This window comes from Hordeum vulgare, chromosome 3H (assembly GCF_904849725.1).
Source record: "Hordeum vulgare subsp. vulgare chromosome 3H, MorexV3_pseudomolecules_assembly, whole genome shotgun sequence".
NCBI classification, from domain to species: Eukaryota; Viridiplantae; Streptophyta; class Magnoliopsida; order Poales; family Poaceae; genus Hordeum; species Hordeum vulgare.
The window spans coordinates 299,457,127-299,482,827 of record NC_058520.1 but is presented as its reverse complement, the minus strand read 5'-3'; positions in this window follow the sequence as shown (position 1 = coordinate 299,482,827).

Genomic DNA, 25,701 nt, shown 5'->3' with positions numbered 1-25,701 from the left:
GCGTCGGTAGTCGTTCACGAATCCGTAGATGTCCGGGGTCGTTGGGGCGTCGTGGTGCTCGCGGCGAACTTGTCGAGGACCCACGAAGGCGGGGATGGCGCACGCGGTGACGCATGCGGCACCACAGCAAAACATCGGCGCTGGTAGACAACGGCAAGCAGCACGGCAACCAAGCCGCAACCTACGGCAACTAGTTAAGCAGCTAGCAAGCAGCAACCTACCACTAGCAGCAATGCTAACTAGCAGCAGCAAAGCAAGCTACAACAGCAAACGCACGGCAGCGGCGCAAGCACGGCAACAGCAACTACAGGCAAGCTAACGGCAGCAAGAGCAAGCTAGCTTGCAACTAACAGCAACAGGACAACTCGCCACAGCACTGGCTACGACAGCTATCGGCAAGGGCAGCAGCAACATCTCGGCAACAACACCAGCTAGCTGGCGGCACCTAGCAAAGCAGCAGCGATGCAGCACGCATCAGGCAGCAGCTAGCTACAGCGACTACACAGCAGGGCAGGCAACGACAACTACCGCGGGCACAGCAGCAACACTACCTCACGTGATAGCAACAGCAAGCCAACAACAGCTATCGCGGCGCCGGCGAGCAACAACAACAATCAGCATCAGCGGCTGCAGCAAGCAGGGCAGCAAGCAACGCGCGCGTATACTACCGGCAGCAGGAATAGCAGCTTAGCAACGCCACATCGGCCTGGCAGCAAGCAAAAGGCACAGCAGCTTCATGAACAGCAACAGCGAGGCAAGCAAGGCATGCCAGCGGCGGCGCGGCAACGGGGAACAACAGCTCGACAGGAGCTGCGGCCGGTGACGGGGAAGGCGGTGACCGGCGGCGAGGCGGGCGCGGCGAGGCCGAGGCGGGAGCGGCGAGGCGAGCTGGGAGGCGCGGCGGCGTGGAACGTTGCTGCTGGCGGCGGGGCGAGCACCGGCGGGGAGCTGCAGGGTCGAGGGAGGCGAGCTTGTCGAGAGCACAGCTCCGGCAGCGGAGCTGCGGCAGCTCGGGGCCGGCGAGCTACTTTGCGGGGAGGCCGCGGCGGCGGGCGCTGACAGGGCTCGCGGGCGACGGACGGGACGCTGCGGGGAACGGCGCGGCAGGGCGGCGCTGGGGCGAGACGGCGCCGGAGGCGGCGCGGCTCGAGGAGGAGACGGCGCAGAGGCAGCGCGGCGGACCGAGGGGGCGGCACGGGCGGCGTGCGGGCGCAGGCGGCGGCGCGCAGAGGGGAGCCGCGGGGCGCGGGGCGCCTGCAGCTAAGGTCGACGGCGCACGCAGAGGACTGAGCGCGGCGGGGCGAGGGAGGCAGAGGAGGCGGCGGCGCGACGCGGGAAGGGGGGGCGCGGCGCGACGCGGGAGGAGAAGGCGGCGCGCAGAGGGGAGCCACGAGGGGATGGGGACGCGCTAGGTCAGGGGAGAGGGCTGGCTGGGCCTCGGCCTGGCCGGCTGGGCCCCCTCTCTCTCTGACGTTTTTTTTAACTTTTGGGAAAAACCCTTAAAACAGAAATCTGTTAAAAGAAAGGTCTTTTCCAACGAAATAAAAACAAACTAAAGATAGTGTCTTTTACCCATTTAAAACAAACCCGAATTATAAATAGTTTGGGCTTTTTTTTAAACAAAAAAAATGAAACCCCTTTTACGAATTAAAATAAAACCCTACTTAAAAGAAATAAAAAATATCAAAACCCTTTTTAAAAGAATTAAAATCACAACCCTTTTAAAAAGAATTAAAATAAGCTCTTTTAACAAGAAGATAAAAATAACCCCTTTTCGAAAGAATTAATTAAAACCTCTTTATTCAAAGAATAAACAAGAGCCTTTTAAAAGAGAAAATAAAACGGTAGGGTTTTAAAAATGAAACAAACGGAGAGTAAAATTAAAACCTAAGGGTTGCCCCTACGTTTAATAAAAGGACTTTTTAAAAGAAGACGAATATTTTGGAAGAGGGGTAAAGTTAGAAATCTTTAGCAAAACCACAAAACAACTTAGGAGGGGAGAGGAGGGGAGAAGGTCTGCGGTGCAACGGGGTTTAGCGGTGGCTCTCACGCTCCCTCGCTCATCGCGCCAACAAACGACGCCACTCACAAAACACTAACACCCAACAACACGAAGCCACAAGCAACACCGATAAAACACAGATGACATGATGCCATGCATGATGCGATGATGCACTACATGACGATGCAACGAATAAAAACTAAACACACGACGAAAACGGAATAAATGGGGGAATCTTCTGGAACGTCGGTCTCGGGCTGTCACACTTACCATTGAGGAATGCACTTTTCACATCCATTTGATATAAGATGATGTTATGATGATTAGCATAAGCAAGTAGAATTCGAATAGCTTCAAGTCTAGCAACAGGTGCAAAAGTTTCATCGAAATCTATTCCTTCAACCTGGGTGTAGCCTTAGGCTACAAGTCATGCCTTGTTCCTCACCACTTGACTGTCCTCATCTTGCTTGTTTCGGAAAATCCACTTGGTGCCGATGATGTTATGCTTGCGAGGATCTGGTCGTTTGACGCGCTCCCATACGTCATTCAGCTTGAATTGAAGAAGTTTGTCTTGCATGGCTTGGATCCACTCCGGTTCCAGAAAAGCCTCAGCTACTTTTGAGGGTTCTGTGATGGATACAAAGGAAAAATGCCCACAAAAGGTAACTAAGTGTGAAGCTTTTGAGCGAGTGAGAGGACCTGGCGCGTTGATGTCGTTGAGAATTTTTTCTGGGCTGAGGAAGTGGTGCTGTTGCAATTTCCTCAGGAGCATCTTCTTGGCTTTCATCAGCGATGGGGATCGTTTCTTCGTCAATTTCCTCAGTGGGGACAATGTCTTCAGTAGGCTTAAGCTTTATTGCTTCTTCAGGATACAGTTATCTGGATCAGAAGGCAATTGCTCTCTTTGCCCGCCATTAGTTTCATCGAACCGCACATCTACAGTCTCAACAACTTTGTTGTGATAGTTGTTGAAGACTCTGTAGGTGTGCGAGTCCTTTCCATAACCGAGCATAAAACCTTCATGTGCCTTAGGTGCAAATTTTGAGCTATGATGAGGATCTCTAATCCAGCATTTTGCACCGAAGACTTTGAAATAACTTACATTTGGTTTCTTGTCAGTGAGGAGTTCATATGAGGTTTTCTTGAGGAATTTGTGAAGATATACCCTGTTGATGATATGACATGCAGTGTTGATTGCTTCATGACAGAAGCGACGAGGAGTCTGATATTCTTCAAGCATAGTTCTTGCCATTTCAACCAGAGTCCTGTTCTTTCTTTCTACGACACCATTCTGCTGAGGAGTATAAGGAGCAGACAATTCATGAGTAATGCCAAGTTCATCAAGATAATCATCAAGACCAGTGTTTTTGAATTCGGTTCCATTATCACTCCTGATATGTTTGATCTTGATGCCGAAGTTCATCGAGGCCCTTGAAGAAAATCGTTTGAAGATTTCCTGCACTTCAGTTTTATACACTATAATATGCACCCAAGTGTATCTGGAGTAATCATCAACTATGACAAAGCCATATAGAGATGTTGCATTGGTTAGTGTTGCATAGTGTGTAGGTCCAAATAAATCCATATGAAGCAATTCAAATGGACGTGTAGTGGTCATGATGGTTTTGGAGGGATGCTTGGATCTGGTCATTTTCCCAGATTCACAAGCACCGCAGAGATGATCCTTGAGGAATTTGACTGATTCAATGCCAATGACATGCTTCTTCTTTGCAAGTGTGTGCAAATTCCTCATGCCTGCATGACCTAGTCTTCGGTGCCACAGCCATCCTTCTGAGGTTTTTGCTAGTAAGCAAGTGGCTGGTTGAGGACCTGTAGAGAAGTCAACAATGTACAAATCCCCTCTTCTTACACCTTCAAAGACTTTGGATCTGTCAGATTCCATGATGACTACACATCTATATCTAACAAAGATAACAATCATATCAAGATCACAAAGCATCAAGACTGACATGAGGTTAAAACCAAGGGATTCAACAAGCATCACTTTGTCCATATGCCTATCCTTGGAAATAGCTACTTTGCCAAGTCCCAATACCTTGCTTTTACCTTTATCAGCATATGTGATTTGCTTCACAGGTGATAGAGTTAGTGGCATATTCATCAGTAGGCTTTTATCACCAGTCATGTGATGTGTGCAGCCACTATCGAGAACCCACTCAGTATTTTTGGGTTTGTCATCCTGCAGATGAATTAGTACAGCTTACCATCTCATATGCTTCAGATTTGAAGAATATGATACTAATTTCATCAGTTCAGTGATTTCATCATAACAGAAATGTAAGGACGTGTGAAATATTTCTATTTCATCAATCATTAGCTTGTGTCCTATCAAGCATTTCCTCAGGTCTCCAGCAAATTCTTCAGATGATGATTTTCATCTGGAGACCTGCCCTGCAGAAGTGATTAGTTTGATTTCTTCACCACCCACATCTGAAGGGGTGGCAAAGCATTCATCATCCTGCGAGCACCATATGAGAAAGGTGGCATTGAAGCTAATGCACTTCTCTTAATAGTAGGGGGGTTAAAGTACTCATATGAGTATGCAGAGAACTGGTTTGATGATTTATGAACATAATGATTTGAGGAGTAGCGCTCATAATCATATTCCTTGTATTTTCCCTGCATGTTAGATGCATAAGCACGGGTACGAGCATAGTTTTGACCAGTTGAGGATTTTGATCCTCTTGAAGACTTTGGTCGTCCTGAGGAATTTGATCTGGGGTTCAGATTCTTCAGAGGTGATGTCATGAGGACATTGACTTGAAGATTTTCAAGACAGCTTTTGGGAACCCAGATTTTCCTCAGAGGAGGGCCATTCCTGCAGTTAGTTCCAACATATCGAGCAAATACATCAACAGATTGATTTTTGAACAGTTTATAGTTGGAATCAAATGACTCATCCGAGGAATAGGATAATTCACATGAGAAGCCAGTTAGATTAGATGGATCAAAAGGAGGCCCAGTAGTAGCAACCCATGAGGTTTTGGGATACTGCTCAGGTTTCCAATAAGATCCATCAACATTCAATTTCCTCTCAAAGGCAATTCCTTCTTTCCTCGGGTTCCTGTTCAAGATCTGCGTTTTGAGCACATCACAAAGGGTTTGGTGTCCTTTGAGGCTTTTGTACATGCCTGTCACGTACAATTCCTTCAACCCTGCATTTTCATCAGTAACATTTGTGTTTTCGTCAAGTGAGGAAATAGACACAGAAGGTGCAGTTGAAGAATTTGTAGCATTTGATGTTTCTGGTGAGGAATTAGCAGTTTCACGTTCAATGCATTTAAGACATGAAGGAATAAATTCAACTTGACTAGCGCTAATCTGTTGAGCTAGTAATGAATCATTTTCCATACGAAGATCATCATGAGACATCCTCAACTTCTCAAGATCAAGCTTTCTTTGAAGGAATTCGTAGGAAAGCTTCTCATGATTAGTGAGGAGTGTATCATGACTATCCTGAAGATTATCAAATCTAGACTGAAGATTTTTCATGTCATTAACGAGGATTTGATTAAGATTCATTTCATCATTCAACAGATCATCACTTTTGTCTAGCAGTTTTTGAAGCTTTTTCAGAGCAGTTTGTTGTTTAGTGGCAATGATGGCAAGTTTACTGTAACTGGGTTTTTTGTAATCATCATGTTCACAGTCACTTGAATCAGAGGAGGAGGCATTATTTGATACCTTTGAACCTTTTGCCATGAAGCAATAGGTTGGAGCGAAGTCATCAGCATAGTCATCAGTATGGATGGTGCACTCATTTTCTTCAAGATTGAAGATTGACTTGCTCACGAAATTGGTTGCTAGTGCAAGACTAGCCTGTTCGGATTCTGAGTCTTCTCCAGAGCCTTCTTCTTCATCACATTCCTCTGATTCTGCCTCGGAATCCATTTCCTTGCCAATAAGTGCCCGAGCCTTTCTGAAGCTAGTCTTCTTGTGTGAGGAGGACTTTGAAGATGAGGATTTTGAAGATTTCTTCTTCTTCTTTGAGTCATCAGAACTGTCATCCTTGTATTTCTTCTTCTTTGATTCCTTTTCCTAGTGAGGACAATTAGCAATGTAATGACCTTATTTCTTGCACTTATGACAGGTCCGTTTCTTATAGTCCTCGGATGCAGATTCTGATTTCCTCATCCCTCTTCTTGATGATTTACGGAACTGGCCTCGTCGTGTAAATCTCTGGAATTTCCTCACAAGCATTGCAAGTTCCTGACCAAATTCTTCAGGGTCACAACTGCTGTCATCTGTGTCTTCTTCTTCAGATGAGGAAATTGCTCTTGCCTTCAGTGCACGTGGTCTGGAATAGCTTTGTCCATATAAAACTCTCATTTCTTCTAGCTGGAATTCATGAGTATTTAGCCTTTCGAGGATATCAGCAGGATCTAGCATCTTGTAGTCTGGTCTTTCTTGAATCATCAGAACTAAAGTGTCAAATGAAGAATCCAAAGATCTCAGCAGTTTCTTCACAACTTCGTGATCAGTGATGTCTCGAGCTCCCAGTGCTTGCAGTTCATTTGATATGTCAGTGAGGCGATCAAAGGTGTCTTGGCAGCTTTCATTGTCATGTCTCTTGAAGCGATTGAAGAGATTGCGAAGAATATCAACACGAGAGTCACGTTGGGTTGATACTCCTTCGTTTACCTTGCACAGTCTCTCCCAGATCAGTGTTGCAGAGCCTAAGGCACTTACTCTTCCAAACTGGCCAGGGCTCAGATAACCACAGATGATGTTCTTCGCCTGAGAATCGAGTTGCTTGAATTTCTTCACATCAGCTGCAGTGACACTAGCAGAAATGATGGGGACACCATTTTCCACAATATACCAGAGATCATTGTCTATAGCTTGTAGATGCATTTGCATTTTGTTCTTCCAGAAGGGAAGTTCTTTCCCTCGTAGGTAGGACATGCTGCAGTCACCTTAAACATGCCTGCAGTCGACATAACAAAACTCTAGGTGGTTAAACCAAAATCACACAGAACAAGGGAGTACCTTGCTCTGATACCAATTGAAAGTGCGTTATATCGACTAGAGGGGGGTGAATAGGAGATTTTTAGAATTTCATCATTGAGGAAATTCCTTTTGAGGAAATTCCTCACTGATGACTAACTTACAGCGGAAACAGTTAAGGATCAGTCGTGCAAACGTTCACCACAGCAGTATTACAGAGTGAAGATTATGAGAACAGATTGCACAGTAAGCAGGCACGCAGAATACAGATGATGATTAACTCAAGTGAAGAATTTGGGGTTGAGGAAATTCAGAGAAAGTCTTCAGCAAATTCATCAAACAGTCACAGTGAAAGTCATCAACACATAATACAGAGAATGTAAAGAGTTGAGGAATTAGAACCCGATTCTTGGTGAAGACTGTTGTTGATGAGCCAGTTCCAACTGCTGTGACAGTTGTACATCTGGTTTGGAGCGGCTTGGTATTGAAACCAAAGGACACCCAGTCCCGAGACACACAGTCCCTACCGTATTCTCCTTGAGCTAAGGACACATAGTCCTCGCCCAACACTCGTGGTAAGTCTTCAGGGCAGACTTCCAAACCCTCACAAACTCGGTCACCCGGCAATCCACAATTGACTGCTGGATTGCTCTAGACCATGACGCCTAACCGTCTGGAGGATGCACAGTCCTCAAAGGTAAAAGGCTTCAGTCCCACACAGGAACAACTTCTTCAGTGATGCTCAATCACTAGGTTTGGTTTGTGGTTTCGGTGGGTGGTGTATTTCCTCACTGATGATTTACTCTCGAAGGCTCTGAGGAATTGGGTTGCTCTTATGACAAGTGTCAGTTTCTAACGGAGCAGCCAACCAACTAGTGGTTGTGGGGGGGGGGGGCTATTTATAGCATGGGAGCATCCCGACATGATTTGACACTAATGCCCTTAAATAATGTGACCGTTGGAGTGGATAAGACCAGTGACTTGGCATGGTTATCGAAACGGTCGGGACCCTCAACTGTGAGAGTCCTCATGTCACTCATATTCCTCACTTGAGGCTTTTGGTAGGATTTGGCTTGGGTTGAGCATCATGAGGAAATCCATTCCATAGTGTTACTTTGACCCCCTTTAACAGTACGGTGTTCCTATTCATCAAATGCGAAGAAAGTAAAACAAAGAGCGAAAATCTTCATGCTTCAATTTCTTCAGAATGATTTTCTTCAGGAACCACCGGTCTTCTCAATATCAATATCTTCATGAGGAATATCAATTTCATCGCAGATTCCTCGCGATTCATTTCTTCAGCTTCAGACCAATTTCTTCAACTGAAGATATACATTTTTAGGGGTCGATATCCTTCAAATATCTCAAACTCCTCAATGACTTATAGATCCTGTGTACACTTATAAACACATTAGATACTTAACCTATAAGTCTTCAAACCACCAAAATCACTAAGGGGCACTAGATGCACTTACGCATGTTGCTGTTGCCTTTGCTCTTGCTGCCGTGTTGCTGCTGCCTATGCCGCTGCCTGCAGCTGTTGCTTGGCCGCGATGCCGTTGATTGCTGCTGATTATTTGTTGCGCGTTGCCGATGCTGTAGTAGGTTGCTAGCTAGATGCTGCTTGTGCTGCCGGATGTACGCTAGTTGCTAGCTAGCTGATGCGTGTCGCTGTGCCGTAGCTTGCCGCTAGATAGATGCTAGGATGCCGGTTGCTGCATGATAGTTTGCCATGCTGTCGCTTGCTTGCTGCCATCGCCGACGCTCGTTGCTGTTGTGTCACCGCCGTCGCCGCGTGCACCATCACCGACGCCGTGGAATCGACAAGCTCGCCGAGTCCACGACTTCCTCGACGACCCTCGGAACGAGTTCAACTACCGTCGCTGAAGCCGGTGAACCACGACGCCGAGAGTACGACTACAGTCGACAAGACCCGAGTACCACGACGACCACGACTTCCACGACGATCGTTGTTCTCCTTCACCTTCACCGAACCCCTCCGATATGCACGCTTCGAAGGTATACCGATGAGGCGTGTCGTGTAACGAACGCATATGATGTATGAGATGTATTGTATGTTTGCGTCGTATGTTGCCCGTTGCACGTTGTCTTTCTTTCGTCGCGCCCTCGACACATGGGAACCCGGTAGCGGGATCACCCCATTCTTTATTTAGCGTTCCCGCACACGCTTCCTATACGTTGGCACGATATCCCGATGAGTATCGGGATAGGAACGTTGCCGTGGCTTCGTTTCTGTCTTGCCGCCATGGTTCCCTCTCGCTCGCTGTGGCGACACTTGCTTCTTTTTCTTCTTGCCCGTGTTGTTGTAACTCGCATTCATGGCATAAGTTCTTGTGTTGCATGTTTCTTGTGCCGTGGCTCCGATCTATGCTCCGCGTGATAACCGACTAGGATGACATGTAGGTTCATCGCTTCACCCTTGCCATGTTAACAACAATTTAATATTGCCGTGTAAGTAATCGGGAGTGAACTAAATAATTAAACGTGGAGTTTCGTCGATATGCAACCCGTTGCATATCGAGCTTCACTTAATGTGTAGTGGTTGTGTGAGGTGAATTGCCATGCCATGCCTTGCAGTTTGACCTGTTCATGCATCATAGTAGGTTGTGCATCACGTTGTGCATCGTGTGGTGAATATTTGAGTTGATGGTTGTTTCCGGTTTGCTCCGTCTCGATAGAGTTCCGCAAGCGTGTCGGAATGTGAGGACCCATTCAACTACGTTGGTTCGTCTGCTTCACGGAGTCATGCTTCTTCTCAGCGGGATCTCAGGCAAGATGACCATTTCCCCAGATACCATTACTATCATTGCCATGCTAGTTTCATTGCTTCTACCGATTATGTCTCGTTGCCTACCACATGTTAAATATCAGCCTCTCAACAATGCCATGAAAACCTTCAACCTGTTCAACCTAGCAAAGCACTGATTGGCTATGTTACCGCTTGCTTACCATGTGTTAGCGTTGCTAGTTGCAGGTGTAGTTGTTTCCATGTGACAACATGGGTTCCTTGTTATATCACCCTATTAAATGCTATTTAATTTAATGCACCTATATACTTGGTAAAAGGTGGAAGGCTCGACCTTTCTAGCCTGGTGTTTTGTTCCACCTTTGCCCCCTTAGTTTCGGCTACCGGTGTTATGTTCCATAATTGAGCGCTCCTAACCTCACCACTTAACCATGCCTTACCCAATTAAGCTTTGGTAGTCTTGATACCTTTCGAAATGAGATTGCTGAGTCCCCTGTGGCTCACAGATTACTACAACACTAGTTGCAGGTACATGTAAAGGTTACTTGATGCGAGCGCATTGAATGTACATTTGGAGTTGCTTGTTCTTCTTCTTCTTCTTCTTCTTCTTCTTCATCGATCTAGGATGGGTTCCAGGCCGGCAGCCTGGGATAGCAAGGATGGACGTCGTTCTTCTTTTGTCGTTTGTTTCCGTCCGTAGTCGGACCCTGCTCTTCTTCATGGTGTTTATGTATTGTACTATTGTGACTCTGATGTAGCTTGTGGCTAGTGTAAGCCAATTCTATTATATATCTCTTCTTTTCAGTACATGTACTTGTAACGATATCCATTCTTGCGACACGACGAGATGCGCTTCTATCTCTGACGAGGCCCCCGTGCCAAATTGAAGATAGGGTCGCATCTTGGGCGTGACAGCCACCTACCCTGATGTGGCCTGAAGGGCCACCGCATGCTTGATGCACCGCTATAGCCGTGCACGCTCGGAGAGGTTGCGACGAACTACAGTGGGACATGGCGGCACCGAATGATACGACACTGACGGCTCTCGGATCAGGACATGGCGGCACCGTGCGAAACTGCGAAGCACCTCGAGCAGGAAGAGCGTCGGTGTCCAACGACATGTCCTGTAGCCACGCCAAGTAATCAGCGACGAAGCTGAGGGAACAAAAGAGGATCTCGCCGCCATGTGTCATCATGATGATGGAAATAATGGAAATTCCAATTGCGCCAGATTTTGCTAAATGCGTAGCCCCAAGGTGGGCACCAACTGTCTTGGGAATGATCCCGACAATAGTTACAAGGGTTCAGACAAGGGGCAAAGCATGAACAACGACATCATCAAGGCACTTTAAATGAGGTCGGAAACAACATATAGCATCTCCGAAACAACCCCACATGCGAATTTTGAAGTTGGACCATAACTGTCCTAAACATATTTCATAGTTATTAAACAAGAAAATAAAGTGCATCACGTTATACTAAAAAAATTACTAGTCAAGTTAATATGTGTATCAATTTAATTGAAACTGCGGTTATTTAGTTATGATGAAAACAAGATTGAAACATGGATGAAAGTTTCAAATTATTAATCTACGAGAAATTCTGAACATTTTACATATATAATAATTTTAATTTGATGTATGGTTATTTTTACATGCATTTTACAAATGCGACAAAATACTAAAATATGTGCAGGGTTTTTTCTTTAATTTGAAAACAAAATGAAAAACAGCAAAATATGTCAGGTATCTCGGACTCAGTCTCCAGACCCCTAGGGTATATGAATGATGAAATAACCACCTGAGCTAAGATGTCTATATGCTCACAGGTGGAATCGGCCATAGATGATAATGTGTGCAGACTGGAACACTAATATTGCAAACAAACAGAAATGAACAAAAAAATAGGGGTGCGCTGTGTTCGAAACCAAGACCGCTTGGATGGAATCTGAATGCACTAACCAGCTTGGCTAGATTGATGCTCATGTTAAGACATATAGACGCTTCAAAATACCCTCTACATGCCAGAACGGATCTTGAAAAAAACATGAAGTTTCAGTTACGCGGAATCTACTCATTGCGGGGAAAGAGGCCAGTGCTAAGATCCTCTTGATGCCCCGACATCGGCTCCGGTGACTGGGACTACATTCCTAGCGGTGGGAGCTTGATCCGACTGGGACAAGCACATGGGTGTCCAAATCCTTCTAGTTGTCATGACGTTGTTCCTGAACCAGAGCGCGAAGGAACTAAGAGACAGAGGGACTCGCGGAGAGAGGGAAGCAGAGGAGCAAGGAAGGGCATGGCACTTGTCGACCTGTTGGTGGAGCTCCGACGTGGAGGTCCTTGGGGCGGCTGGGGCAAGCCTGCAGCTGCGGCAACTGGCGGGGCTGGTCATGGCGGCTCCTATTGCAGCAAGAGAGAGAGACAATTAGAGAGAGGAGTAAGAGAAGAAGAGAAAGAGAGGGAGGAGGAGGAGCGGCTGACGGGATGTCACTCATCTGCTTGTCCGGCAACGGGGCCGCACGTAGGTCGACGGGCGCTGGCGCTCTGCTGGCAGGGTCAAGGCAGAAGAGGCCTTGGGCGCTGGAGCTGCGAACGGGCATAGCTGCCAGCACTGAGGAGGGAGGACGCGGGGTCATGAGGGTGCAGGGACGTTTTCATCATGGTAGGTCTTGTTCGGTTAATCCGAGCGAGGAGGGGATTGAACAGGATTGTAAGGGATTGAGATGAAATTTGACTTATAAGGGATTTAATCCCTCCCAATCCCCTCCAGACCCCTTCAATTGAGAAGGAGCCGAACAAGGCCGTAGGTGGCTCGGTTGGCTGCGATGACAGAGTGGATCGAGGTATTTGGGATCGATGGATGGTGGTTCGCTGGTGGCTAAAAACGAGGAGGAAAGGATTCCGAGGAGGTAGATGGGATAAGGGGGGTGATCTGCGCCGGCGCGCCGGTCCAGATTTTTGGCCGGCCGCGCGCGGGCTGCAGGATCCACCAACCCCGCGCCGTCCGCACCTTTGGATCCGCATGCAACATTTTTTTCCTATACAGCAAAATTTCGATGCCATGCAGCAAATTTTTCAATGGTTACAACAAAAAACAAAAATTGTAGCAAAACAAAATCTACATGATCGTAGCAAAAAACGAAGTTGATGGTACGTGGTAGCAAAAGTCAAACGCCGGTTGTAACAAAAATTTACGTGACGTGTATGCAACTTTTTAGTGAACGGTTGCAGCAAAACATGATACCGGTTGTAGCAAAAATTAACACGGTTGTAACAAAAAATAGGAAACATCGATTGTAACAAAAAATCCGACGAACTAGAGTTGCGACCAAACTTATATGCAGCTTTTTTGCTGAGACAAAAAAATAGTAAAAAAACGCTTGCAGCAAAAATAACGCAGGTTGCAACATTTTTAGACGAAAAATGTTGCATCCATTGACCGGAGAAGCGCGCGGCTGGGAAAAATGTTGCAAGGCCCGCTCGCGCCAGGGGGCGACCGGCGCGTCAGTTTGGCCGGCGCGCGGGTGGGAAACGATTTGTGGGGTGGCGGGAGAGAGGGACAAGACCCTAAAATTTAGGGTTGCTACACACACATATATATATATATATATGTGTGTGAGGTAGGTTAGGTTACGGCTATCTCATCCCTTGATTGAAATTGAACGGTTGATATTATTAGGTTAGGGAGTCCAATTGACAAATAGATGATGATTTAGGGTATTATGGGTTGATCGGGACCCAACGATCACGACTGCCAGTTTCGAGTCCGAAGGAGTTTCGGACTAGTTTTTGTTTTGACCGACTACTATAGGGAAAGCAACCCACAGCCTTTTCTTTTATTCCATATCTCAGAAAAACTATGTACAAGCTAGGGCAGGAATTTACAAGAGGTGGGGGGATGATACCAACCTCAAGGAGGTAAAAAGGAGATGCATGACAATTTGCACTTCATGATGTAGTTTAAGTCTGTTGTCATTGCAGTCTCTTCGTTGTCCACACCTTGCTTTTGTTCGAGTGTCACGGCGCGTCCGAATGAGCGAAGTTGGTTTGAGTGACCTTGAGCATCCGAGTGAGAACCTGTTTTACCCGAGTGAGACCGGGACTACACCAATATCTTTGAGGACATTGATGATCATGTGGAGCCTTAGGTGCGCCCAGGAATACAGGTCCATGACCCTACCCCTAATGTACAACCCCGTCATGTAGTGCACCCTTATGATCACCCAGTTATGTAGTGACGTTTGTAGCGCACAAGGTATTCCTCTGGTGTTAGGGAGTTGCATGATCTCATGGTCTTAGGAACATATTCTTGACATGAAGAAAGTAGTAGCAATAGAGTAACTGGTATGATCAAACGTCATGCTTATGATTGCGTCTTGTGCATGTCATCACTCTCCTAATGATGTGATCCGTTTAATAAATGAAATCACATGTATATGGTTTGCAAAACTTAACCATCTTTGTTCAACCAGCTAGTCTAGTAGAGGCACACCAGGGACACGGTGTTGTTTCTATATCCACACATGTATCTAATTTTCTGGTGAATACAATTCTAGATTGGATAATAAAGAATTATCATGAACAAGGAAATATGATAATAACCAATTTATTATTGCCTCTACGACATATTTCCAATAGTCTCCCACTTGCACTAGAGTCAATAATCTATCTTACATGGTAATGTATCTAACATGTATGGAGTTGAGGTGTTGATCATGTTTTTCTCATGTGAAAGGTTTAGTCATGGATGTGCGACATTTAGATCAGTATATACTTTGCAAATGTCTTTGTCTAAAAGCACAACTTCTCCGTAGGTGGTTTTGGTAATTAATAACAAAATATATTTCATTGGACTAATGATTCTAGCAAGTATATTTCAGGAAAAGTTCAATTAATGGATTGGCAATGGATTTTGAGTAGATCCCCTATATGCGAGGAACATCTATTGGTAACAAGCCTCAAGACTCTACATTTTTCTTTTATGTGAGAAATCGCAATTGAGTCCATAGGAAAGCTAATACTGTCAAAAGGGGATGAGGTATCTATGATGGTCTGGTTGCTCAAGTGCTTAAAGTTAACCACCAAAAACCCTCATGAAATTCTCCCACAAATATTTTGTACAAGGCCTAACACTCAAATTCGGTGCCACCAATATTTACAAATTGGCCCTACCGAGTTTTACCCTAGACAGAATCCATAGCCAACCCAACCATCTCGATGCCACCAAGCTTGATTTTGGTGCAACTTAAAAATAGTGACCAACTCCATGGTTGCCACTTGCTGAAAATTGAAATTTCTGTTTTTTTGCAAACGGTGCCACCAAGTTTGGGTAACTTCCTAGGTTAGCCAACTCGCACTCACCAAGATTTATATATCAGTATCATCGGCACGCAAAAAGTTTCCATAGTTTGTAGTAGTCGATGCAACCTCGTTTTTTCTTCGGTATCAGCGTGTTGGGTAATGATGTTGTTACGTTTGGATTTTTGGAGATGCCTATATATACCCCTCCACCTACCTCTCACACGTATAGGAAGCACTTAGAACAAACCAACACTTGTCCCATCTATTTCGTGAGAGAGAACCACCTACTGATTTGTTGAGATCAAGATATTCCACTCCAACCATATGAATCTTGATTTCTAGCCTCCCCAAGTTGCTTTTCACCCAATCAATCTCTTCTACCAAGCCAAATCTGTGAGAGAGTGATTGAGTGTTGAGTAGACTATCTTTTGAAGCACAAGAGCAAGGAGTTCATCATACTTACCACGTCTATTACCTTTTGGAGAGTAGTGTTGCCTAGATTGGTTAGGTGTCACTTGGGAGCGTCCGACTTCATGTGGAGTTGAACCAAGAATTTTGTAAGGGCAAGGAGATTGCCTACTTCATGAAGATCTACGCCGAGTGAGGCTAGTACTTCGTGGGCATAAGCCATCATGGAATAGACAAGGTTGCTTCTCTGTGGATCCTTCGTAGGTGGAGCCCTCCATGGACTCTCACGGCCATTACCCTCCATTGGTTGAAGTCTCAAACAATATGGACGTATCATAGCACCACCTGTCGGAACCATGCCAAAAAACTCCATGTCATCTTTGTGTTTGGTCTTCCTATCCCTACTCTCTACTTATCTAACACCCAAGATGCAATCCTATCCTTTTTTTGGATTGAGGGCCTCGATAAGGATAGAAGCGCATCTCAACTGTCAGAATCAGGGCTCCATAGACCCAGAAAGGTTCGAACTCTGGTGTGCGTTCGCTCTACTACCCTATTCTACCTCTCAACTTCAATGCGACTCCCCGACCGCTCGAGTTAAAGAATAAACAAGAACACGCGAGAAGTTTATCCAGGTTCGGGCCAACTTGCGGTGTAAAACCCTAAATATGCTTGTCTAGATTGCTTGAGGTGGAAGTTGGGTAAAAAGGCAGGTTCTTGCCCCAGTGAAGACGATGGGGATTCGGGGTCCCTGCTATAGAGGCCGGGCCTCTCTTTTATATTGGCCTTGATCCTCTTCCCCTAGAAAACACACTTGGCGGGAAGGCTTACCACAACGTCCATTTTGAAAGGGGACAAGACTCCGGTGTTCCCTCACAAAGATGGTCTTCGTGTGCAAAAGCCCTTCGCTATGACGCGTTGGTGGGCTCGGGAGTGACCTCTGCCCTGCCGAGCCCCCAACCTTGGTCTTCTTGAGCCAAACGGGAAACCTTTGGGGGTCGCTTTGGGGGTCCGCCAGCAGGCCCCGCTTCCTTAACATGAAAGGGGAAATCTCTCCAGCCCGTGTTCGTTGGCAACGCTCCTGTGCTACGTGCGCAACCTGCGTTATCCACGCGGGGGCACAGGGTCATGGGGCCTTGCCACGCCGCCCTTGACGAGCCTGCCCCGCGAGATTCTTAGGGGTGGCCTCAGGGTGCGTCCTCGCAACAACCACCCTCTCATGGTCCTTTGTGATGATCCTGAGATGCTTGTCTCGCGAGGCGAGGACCCTCGCGTGGGTCTTCCTTGCCGAACTTGCCGATGGGCCAAACCAAGCTTGTGCAGCGTGCCGTCCCTGGGGCCGCAGACCGACGGGCATGGGTACCCCTGATCCTAGGGGCCTGGCAGTAGCCCCCGGTCCCGGGTTGTGCACGACTCCATGCGGTGAGGGAGCGAAGAAACGCATGCCCCAACCGCTTGCGAGCCAGGCTCGATGCGTAGCGCCGACAAGTTGTGGGGCTCTCCTCCTTGCTACGCTCCAGGAACCACCCCGAGTGAATTGACGCAAACCTTGCATGCAGCGCAGGCCATTATTGCTCTCTTGACCAACGCCACCCAATTGCCCCATCCTTCCCGCATAAGACCACTCATGTGTCCACAACACACGAGGAATGGCCTATTGGAGGAACGAGGCGACGCGAGCCTCAGGCGTTCATGTGCCAGGCATGGCACATGATGCACGACGGAGCGCATGTTGCCTCCACTTCCCATGACCCCTCAGGGGCTGCGGCCGTGGCTATATAAAGCTGCCACACTCATGGGGAGGAGCCGCCACCACACTGCTTCTCCCTTCCTCCTCCCTCTTGTGCGGGTTCGTCATTCTTGTCTGAACGTCGCCTTATTCCTCCTTCTTCTCATCCCATGGCAGCCAAGAGGGATGCCTCAAGTGTTGAGGAGCGTGTGGGGCTTTCAGAGCCGCGGCTGCCCCCGCTGCGATGGCACTGGGCTGCCAGCGATGAGTAAGTACACCATCGACATTGCTTCTTCTCTACCTTGTTCGGCCCGATGAATTTGATCACCGAAGTTCCCAGGGCGCCGACACTGTAGAGGCACCATGTTGGCCCGCAAGGGGCGTCCTCTCGCGCGCCACCTCCAGTGGAGGCCTCCTCCTGTGCCCTTGGCCTGACAAGTCCCGAAGGATCCACAACCTCCTCAGGGGTGTCGACAAAGGTCCTGGGGGTGCGTAGTCCAATCCACCACGTCTTCCCATCGGGGCGACGGGTGCGAGGAAGATCTGGCCCTCAGGGAGGCGGCTATCACCGAGCGGGAGGAGGATCTGGCTCTCCACGAGAAAGAAGCCTTCCAGAGAGCCCACGATAGGGACGCATAGCAAAAGCGCCTTGAGCCCCTGGAGAGGCGCAATCTTGCGAATGAGGCCGCCTTTGTGGTGGTGCGTGAGGAAGTCGTTGCTAGCGGTTACGTGATGGTGGCCCGAGAGCGAGCGGCCGCCCTGGAGCAGTGTCGCGATGAGCTCGCTCGACAGGAAAACATCCTCCAGCTCATGTGCGACATGCTCTTGGAGGAGGTTGGTGCGCTTAGGGCCTAGCTGCAGGGCATCTAAGCCGCCCTCAGGGGCGTGGAGGGTGCTAAGGAGGAGCTCGTGGGGCTTGAGGCCTAGGTCGGAGAAGTCGCCGATACCATGCAGGCCGCCAGGGACAGTGTCGCGCACGCGCGGATGTTGTAGGTGCAGTGCGCCAAGCAGTTCCTGGGCGCTCCACCGCTTTGTTTAGGATGCTCCAACGCTGCCGCGCATGCATGGCGATGGGGGCTACATCGACTTTTTCGTAAGGTCGTGGAGGCGCTGGAAACGGGCTTCTCCAAGGTGGACAGAGACATCGAGTCCAGCCCGCATGACCTCCTGGATAGCATGCTGAAGCGCATCTTCTCCAACCTGCGCCGCCACGACCCCGCGTTCGATCTCTCCCGTGTTATCAATCTGGTGCCCGCAGAGATCCAGAGCCCTCTCTGGGACGAGGTGTATGAGCACGTGGAGTCCCTGGTCGGGCGGTTCGTCCAGGCTGCACCTTCTAAGGAGAGCGGCATGCTCAGCGGTGGGGCCTCCGAGGGCCAAGAGGAGGACAACACGTCCATCGTTTAGGCTTTTTATCTCTTTCCTGTTGCATCAAGAATTGCTTGGCCCTTGTAGGGAATTATACATTATGTAATATACTTTTAATTAAGTAGTGGTTGCCTCTTATGGTTTGGGTGCCTGCGTTCCTTCCGCGAGGTCCTCCACTGCCCTTTGCATGTTGCCTGTGCCCTGTCTGGAGCGCTCCCGTAGCGTGCGGGTCCCGAGGCGTTCTCCCGCGCACGCTAGGGGCCTCGGGGCGACAGCCCCTAGTGTCTCTTAGTACTCGCTCTTACCTCGCTAGGCTATAGCTTCGCGTTCCTTTTGCCATCCGACCCCATGGAGACCTCGGGGGCAGCTTCTCGGTGTGGCCCCGCGGTGGCTCTTCGAAACTCTTGACGATGGTTGCTTGTCCATGCAGCCTCGCGATGGACCAATCCCATTGTGGCAAGCGTCGCGGGGTCACAAGCAGGCGCCCTGGGGCTTCTCCAGGGTCTCGGGCCTAGTAGTGCAGCCCGCGGACCCGCATTGGGCGCTTTTCATCTCGTGATGGGAATCGAGACAGAGCAGGCAATTCTTACCGGAGACTCGAGCGCGACACATGGCTTCTGATGGGGCATGGGGCACTCCCGCTTCTCCATGTCACCTAGGCAACCGCTCAGTGCTGACATAAAGCCTACACACTACGCGGGGCCATCATTGCCCCCATTAACCTTCCGGTCGTTGAATGTGGGAAGGGACTGAACGCCCGCTTGGAGGCCGCATATAAGGGCAAGAGGAAGGGGTCTCCTACACCAACGTCCTCGTCCTTTCTCTTTGTTCTTGCATGTCGCTGCCGCTGTGATGGCACTAGCGCAGAGATCCTCCGCTGCCGAAAACAAGACAACAGCGAAGAGGTGAGGGGCGTGCAGCGGCCGGTGAGGGGAAGAGGTCGTCCCCGCGCGCCCGTCTTTGCACTCAAGGCACCTCTCGGGGGACGAGCGTGCTCCCCGCCGGTGGCCCGTGCCGACCCGAGCAGTCGCGGGAGGAGTTCCGTGCATGGGCGCGGCAGTTGAGGCGGCCACGGACTGGGCCAGCGGGGCGGCACAGGCACCCGACCTCCTAGGTTGCGAAGTCACTCCACCGACGCAGCCCGCGAGTTTATTGTACAGATGGAAGACAACCCTCGCACCTGGCTCCGACTCCTGGACTCTTTCGCGAAGGAGATGGAGCAGCTTGCACCCTTGGGCCTATGGGTTCAACCAGACGGCTGCTGCAACGGGCCTACCTAGGTAGTGATGGATTTCAACTCCTCCGGCTTCATGTTCCTCGGGCGCGGGTGGAAGTCATTCGCCCTTGCCCAAGGATTGCAGGAAGGGCACGTCCTCCACTTCAAGTTGTACGGGGCCGCCATGCTCTTTGAGGACGCCTTCGGAAGGGCTAGCTGTCGCCTAGACTGCTGCATGGAAGGTGACAACAGCGGTAGCGGCAACGCCTCCGATGGTAACGGCAACTCTCCCTCCGGGGGGAGCAGGGGAAATAGTGACTCTAATGGCTCCCTGTGCGCTCATGTCTAGGAGGAGGAGGACTCCGAACGAGGCATTAAGGCCCCGAGTGGTGGTGCTTTGAGAGCCCGATCTTCCTTCTTTTGCAACACCTTCTTTTTCCTCTAATGCAACATGCTGGCCTCGTTGCGGCATGTAAAATGGTTACATCCTTCACGCTTCAAATTGATTTGAACGCAATTCAGATTGAAAATAAATTTCTCCTTGGTACTCTTTGTTGCGCTTGTACCCTTTCCAAGGTCATCCTGATGCCTCACGGCGCTAAGGCCCGGCCCCCGAGCGTGGGTATGCGAGCTCCTGAAGCACGACACTCAGGGGCTTGCCTTCTTCGTGCGAGCGGTTCTCGCGAGTGGTTGCTGCTTGCAGGGCCCGCCCCACGAGGCCCCTTGAGGGAACTCCCGCAAGGAGGACGCCCTGTCTTGACAGGGCACACTTGTCTGCTTGCATCTGGGCATTGTGCGAGAAGTATAGGCCCCCAGGACCTAGATGAGGTGACACGCGCATGGAGTGTCCTCGGGAGCAAGAACCTAGTTCTCTAGGTTCCCAAAGACGCGAGGGTAGACCCAGGCCAAGGCACTCTGCCCAGACCCCATGAGCGTGAGGCCCATGATAAAGCCAGCAAGCGCGCGCCGCAGGGGGGAGACTTTCGTTCTCTTCCCCTCAGCACGATTCATGGGGCTTCCACCTGGTGCAAGCGCGGTAAGGAGATAGAAAACCAAGGAAACTCTGTGAAACCAGAAGGCCAAGACTTTCACCAAAAATCCAGGCTAACTTGTTCGCGAACCAACAAAGGGGAGGTGTGGCTATCGTGCCCAGCACGGGTCAGCCTGGCAAGCTCGTTCATAAGTCGAAGAAATAAAGGAATAAATGCGGTTGTCGTATCTAGCACGGGTCAACCTAGAAAGAAATGCGGCTACCGTACGCAGCACATGTCAACCTAAAAAAGAGTGTGACTCGCGAGATGTGTTCTTCGATTGTTCCCCATGCGAGATTCAATGGGCTTCGATTGTTCTCCATCGACTCCACGACGCGGCTCATCATGGGCTTCCACTTAGGAGGCCCCTGAGGCGTGTATAACACCAAAACTCATTATTATGTGAGAGTATCATGGGCAGCGATTGTTGGGCGGACACCCGAGGCACAAGGCTCGGGAGTTGCTAACCCGGTCATCGGGTGCGCTCCTACGGCACAAAAATGAGCATCGTCACGCCACACGTACCCATAGGAACGTAGTTGCATGCCCCTACGGCCTAGGCATGGGCGTCGTTTGCTCCCCGTGCAACCGTAAGAGCACGTAATTAGTAGAGTCATGTCCACTTCTTCTATTTGTGACGGCTTGTCGAGAGGATGCGACACTAAGGACCTTGGCGAGATGGCTAGCATGGGTGCCCAGCCCGCAAGGCACAACTTGGTCACTTAGGTTTCTCGGTGCTGTGAGGACAAGTCCTGCACAAACTCCATGTCTAACCCCTCACCATGGATCCATCCCGGGTCAACTGCGGGGCAGCTCCAAACCTCGGTGGTGGCGGAACAACATCGCTTAAAATCTAGGCAAACTACACCATACACCATCTCTAGTGAAGGTTAATAGGGTTCATTACACATCCAGAAAACACCCGCTCGGGGCGACGTAAAATACAGGAAATTGCCTAATTCGAACAACCCAAAAAGTCACATATAGGGCCCCTAGGGCCGGGGGTACCCAGGCCCGTCAGACTGCGGCCCCGGACATGGTGCTGCCGGGCAAGCCTCACTCAGCCATTGGCGAGCCCGACAAGGAGAACCCTTGCGAGGGCCCGTGCCTCACGAGGTGAGCGCTTGATGATCATCGCCAAGGGCCTCGGGAGGGCGTCAATGGCGAGGTTCTCCCCTGAGAACCCCATGGCGCGGGCCCGTCGAGGATGACTCGGTAGGGTTCAATTACCCAACCCCTTCTTGTGAGTATGGCGGGCCGTGCAGACCGCACATGAGCGGTGCGAGCAATGGCCTACGAGGGTCTTTTCCCCTTCTATGCTAAGTGGATCTGGACAGCTGGCGTGCTCCCAAAGCGGCCCCCGAGGGTTTCCCGTTCGGTACAAGGAGACTAAAGTAGGAGGGCCCGCGGGTCGGAGGTCATCAAGATCCCACCAACACGTCACCAAGAGAAGTTTTTGAAGGCGAAGACCACCTTTCTCAGGGCGGACTGAAGCCTTGTCCCCCTTCAAAAATAGCCATTGTATCAACCCTTCCCACCCATGTTTTCGGGGGAAGAGGACCAAGGCTTGTATATAGGAGAGGCCCAACCTCCATAGAAGGGGGTCAATACTCATCCCCTGGCTAGGGCAAGAACCCACCTGTGTACGTGTCTTCCACCTCAAGCAATCCCAACACAAGCAGGAGTAGGAATTTACACTACGAGGTGGCCCGATCTTGGGTAAACTGTGTGTGTGTTCATGTTCATCCTCCTTAGCTCGAGCCATCGGAGAGTCACCGAGAGATTGAGAGGTAGAAAAGGGTAGGAGAGCAAGCGCACCCCAGTGTTTGAACCTTTCTGCGTCCACGGATCCCCAATTCAAACATTTGGCATGCCAGGTAGGGGTGTACAATAGCTCTCCCGATCCAGCTTCCTCCAGCTTCAATGACACCATGGACGACGCCCATCGCTTGCGGCTCAAGAGCTCGGTGCCGGACGGCCGTCACCGGCCCGTCAGCGCTGCGGCCACTACCGTCTTGGCCCCCGCCGCACGCGGACAATAGGGCTTACTGTGGCCACCAGCATATCAAGAAGGGCGCTCTACTGCGCCCCACGCGGCCTCAGCCCCGACCTGTGTCCACATGGGCGACCTGAACATGTAGGACACACTGCTCATGGCAAGCGAGCTACTTTGCCACCACCTGACGGGTGGAGGGTACGACGCGTGGGCAGACCATGTCACCGAACTCGTAACCGTCGCCAGGAAGGCCCTCGCGCCCTACGCTCCGCTTCGGCCCCCACCGTCAGAGGCAGGGGGCTCAACCAGCGAGACGCCCCTGGGTGGCGGCTCATTCAGCCTATGGTCGGAGGGGCCAGAGCAGGCCCCGCCTTACGCCGTCCTCCTTCTCCTCAGGGTTCGAATGACCGGACCCAGGAATCAGACGACCCCTAGTGGAACGCACCTCGGAAGTCCAGCGGCAAGTTCTGCACCCTCCACAACATGCACACCCATAACACGGAGGATTGACATGCGATCAAGATCCTCAACAGCAAGCACACAGATCGGTTCCGAGGCCGTGTCATCCCCACCGACCGTAGGTAAGACGTCGACGACCACGCCCGCCAACCTTGCGGTGACGGCGGAAGCAACCGTCCATGAGATGATGCATGACACAGGTCCCACCGCGGCGGCTGCCACTCGGGCAGAACCACCGTGCCATCATACCCATCATCCCTGTCTGTAGGGGGTGTCGCATTGAACGCTGGCATCGAGGCCTATGTGCTGCAAAGCATCACCCGCTTCCCCAAGATGTGAGGGGTATGCCGGGTGCCACCATCGTGTTGGGCTTGGGGGATCCAGCCCAGGGCCTCCAGGCATAACCGAAGCAATGGGAAGGCGCCCGGGGTTCACCGGGTGCTCCTCAAAGCGTCTCCCTGCGGGTCAGAGGGGTGGCGTTGAGCGCCAAGGCTGTGGGAGTTTGTCGTTCGAAAGCTCAGTAGGTTGGAAGGGACACAGGGCATGTGCTCGACACGAGGTATCTAGAACCTTTGGGCTCAAGAAGCTTCAGGAGTTGGCAGCCTCAGGACCCAGCCGTTGCTCGTCGGCGGGGTGCCCCCCCCCACGGAACGTGACGCCAGGCCGACGAACGCTCCTATAGCGGTCGGGCCGTCGAGTGGTTTTTTGGACCAAGCGGCTTAGAACGGACCCTCGTATTTTTTACTGCCTCGAATGAATGTTTCCTTAATATCGAACGAACTTGATTGGCTTTCACTTGGAATGGTGTTGTTTGTCTTGAGCGCTAGGCTTTAGTGCCGACCTGCAGCCTTGCAGGCGAAGCCTCCAGGACATATGGAGCATGACGGCCCTCGAGCAAGGATCAAGGGAGCGACAAGACAACATACGCGCTTCCTTCTCGAGTGACAAGAAGCATCGGAGAAGAATCCCCTAGGGAAGGACCCCCAAGGGCGCCCATGTCTCCAGGCTGGATGCCACACGCGTGGAGACGGAGGGTGGGGGCCCCATGCGAATCCCCCATAGCCCTAGGCTAGATTCCGAGCACCTGGGGAGTGAGGGTGGGGGCCCCCAAAAACCGTGACCACCCCGCATAATAACGAGAAGCGAGGGAGGACCGAAGGCTACAACTTCAGCGCCTGAAGATGTTCCGGGTCCTGAATGGTGAGTGCGTCGAGCCTTGGGTCTCACGTGGAAGGGGGCCGCGAACTTCTTCCAAGGCCCGCGTGATGACCCTCGCATGAGAATCAGGGAGCAACGAGCCATCATACACGTTTCCTCGCTGAGTGGCGGCAAGTACCAAAGAAGAATCCCCAAGGGAAGGACCCCCATGGGCGCCCATGTCTCCAGGATGGATATTGCGCGCCTGCAGACGGACGGTGAGGGCACATCAAAATTACCCATAGCCCTAGGCCAGATGCCAAGCGCGTGGGGAGTGAGGGTGGGGGCCCTCAGAAGACCGTGTCCCTCTCACGTAATAACAAGCGGGATGTAAACGCCCAGGAATCCTATGCGTAACCCCACAACAAGCCGCGTCATGGACGCGGTGGAGGGCCCTCCCACGTCTAATGGTGGAAGTCCCTATGCTCTGCGTTGGCAGAATAACTATCGAACCACGACTATACCCACGCCATAGTGGAAGCCCGTGCATCGTGCCTGGGATCGATCGGAAAAGATGCCTCGCGAGTCGCACCCTTCTTTTGAGGTTGAACCGTACTGAATAAGGCAACCCCCTTCTTTCTGAGGTTGACCCATACTGAATACGGGAGTTGTTTTCAGCCTCCTTTCTTTTTGACCTGTGAGCGAGCCCGCCAGGCTGACCCGTGTTGATGCGGCAGCTGCATCCCCGTTTTGGGCTCTTGAACAAGTTAGCTTCCATTTTTTAATGAAAATTTTGGTCTTTTGGTTTTTCAGAGCTCCTTTTGTTCGTCTTTCCCCTGCCGTGACCGTGCCCAGCGAAGGCTACATACCTCCCTTGACCGTGACGATAATCGCAAGGAAACACCATGACGATGTCAGGGGCTCGGGGAATTGGCCCTAGGTGGTAGGCGCCCCTCGCGCGACGCCAAATCTTCAAGGTCACGGGATGTATGTAACAGACCGAGATCGACGCTCTAGAAGATTCCCCTTTTATTCCCTTACCGCCCTGTGATTATTTTTTTTTCCATTCATCATCGCATCATGCGCATTGCATCGGCAGTCTGTTGTCACCAGTTTTCAAAATTTGCATCCGCTATTAGATGTCGGTTCTCTTCGTTTTTGTCGTTGACCGTTTCGAGACCAACCACCCACGCACTCGCCCACAGCCTTGATAAAATATTTGTTTTTAAAAACGTGTATAAAAATTACTCTAGTTGGGTTGAAACATGGTGTGTCGTCTTATTTTAATGTAAGTAGGACGCCTGCCAAATTTCGTCA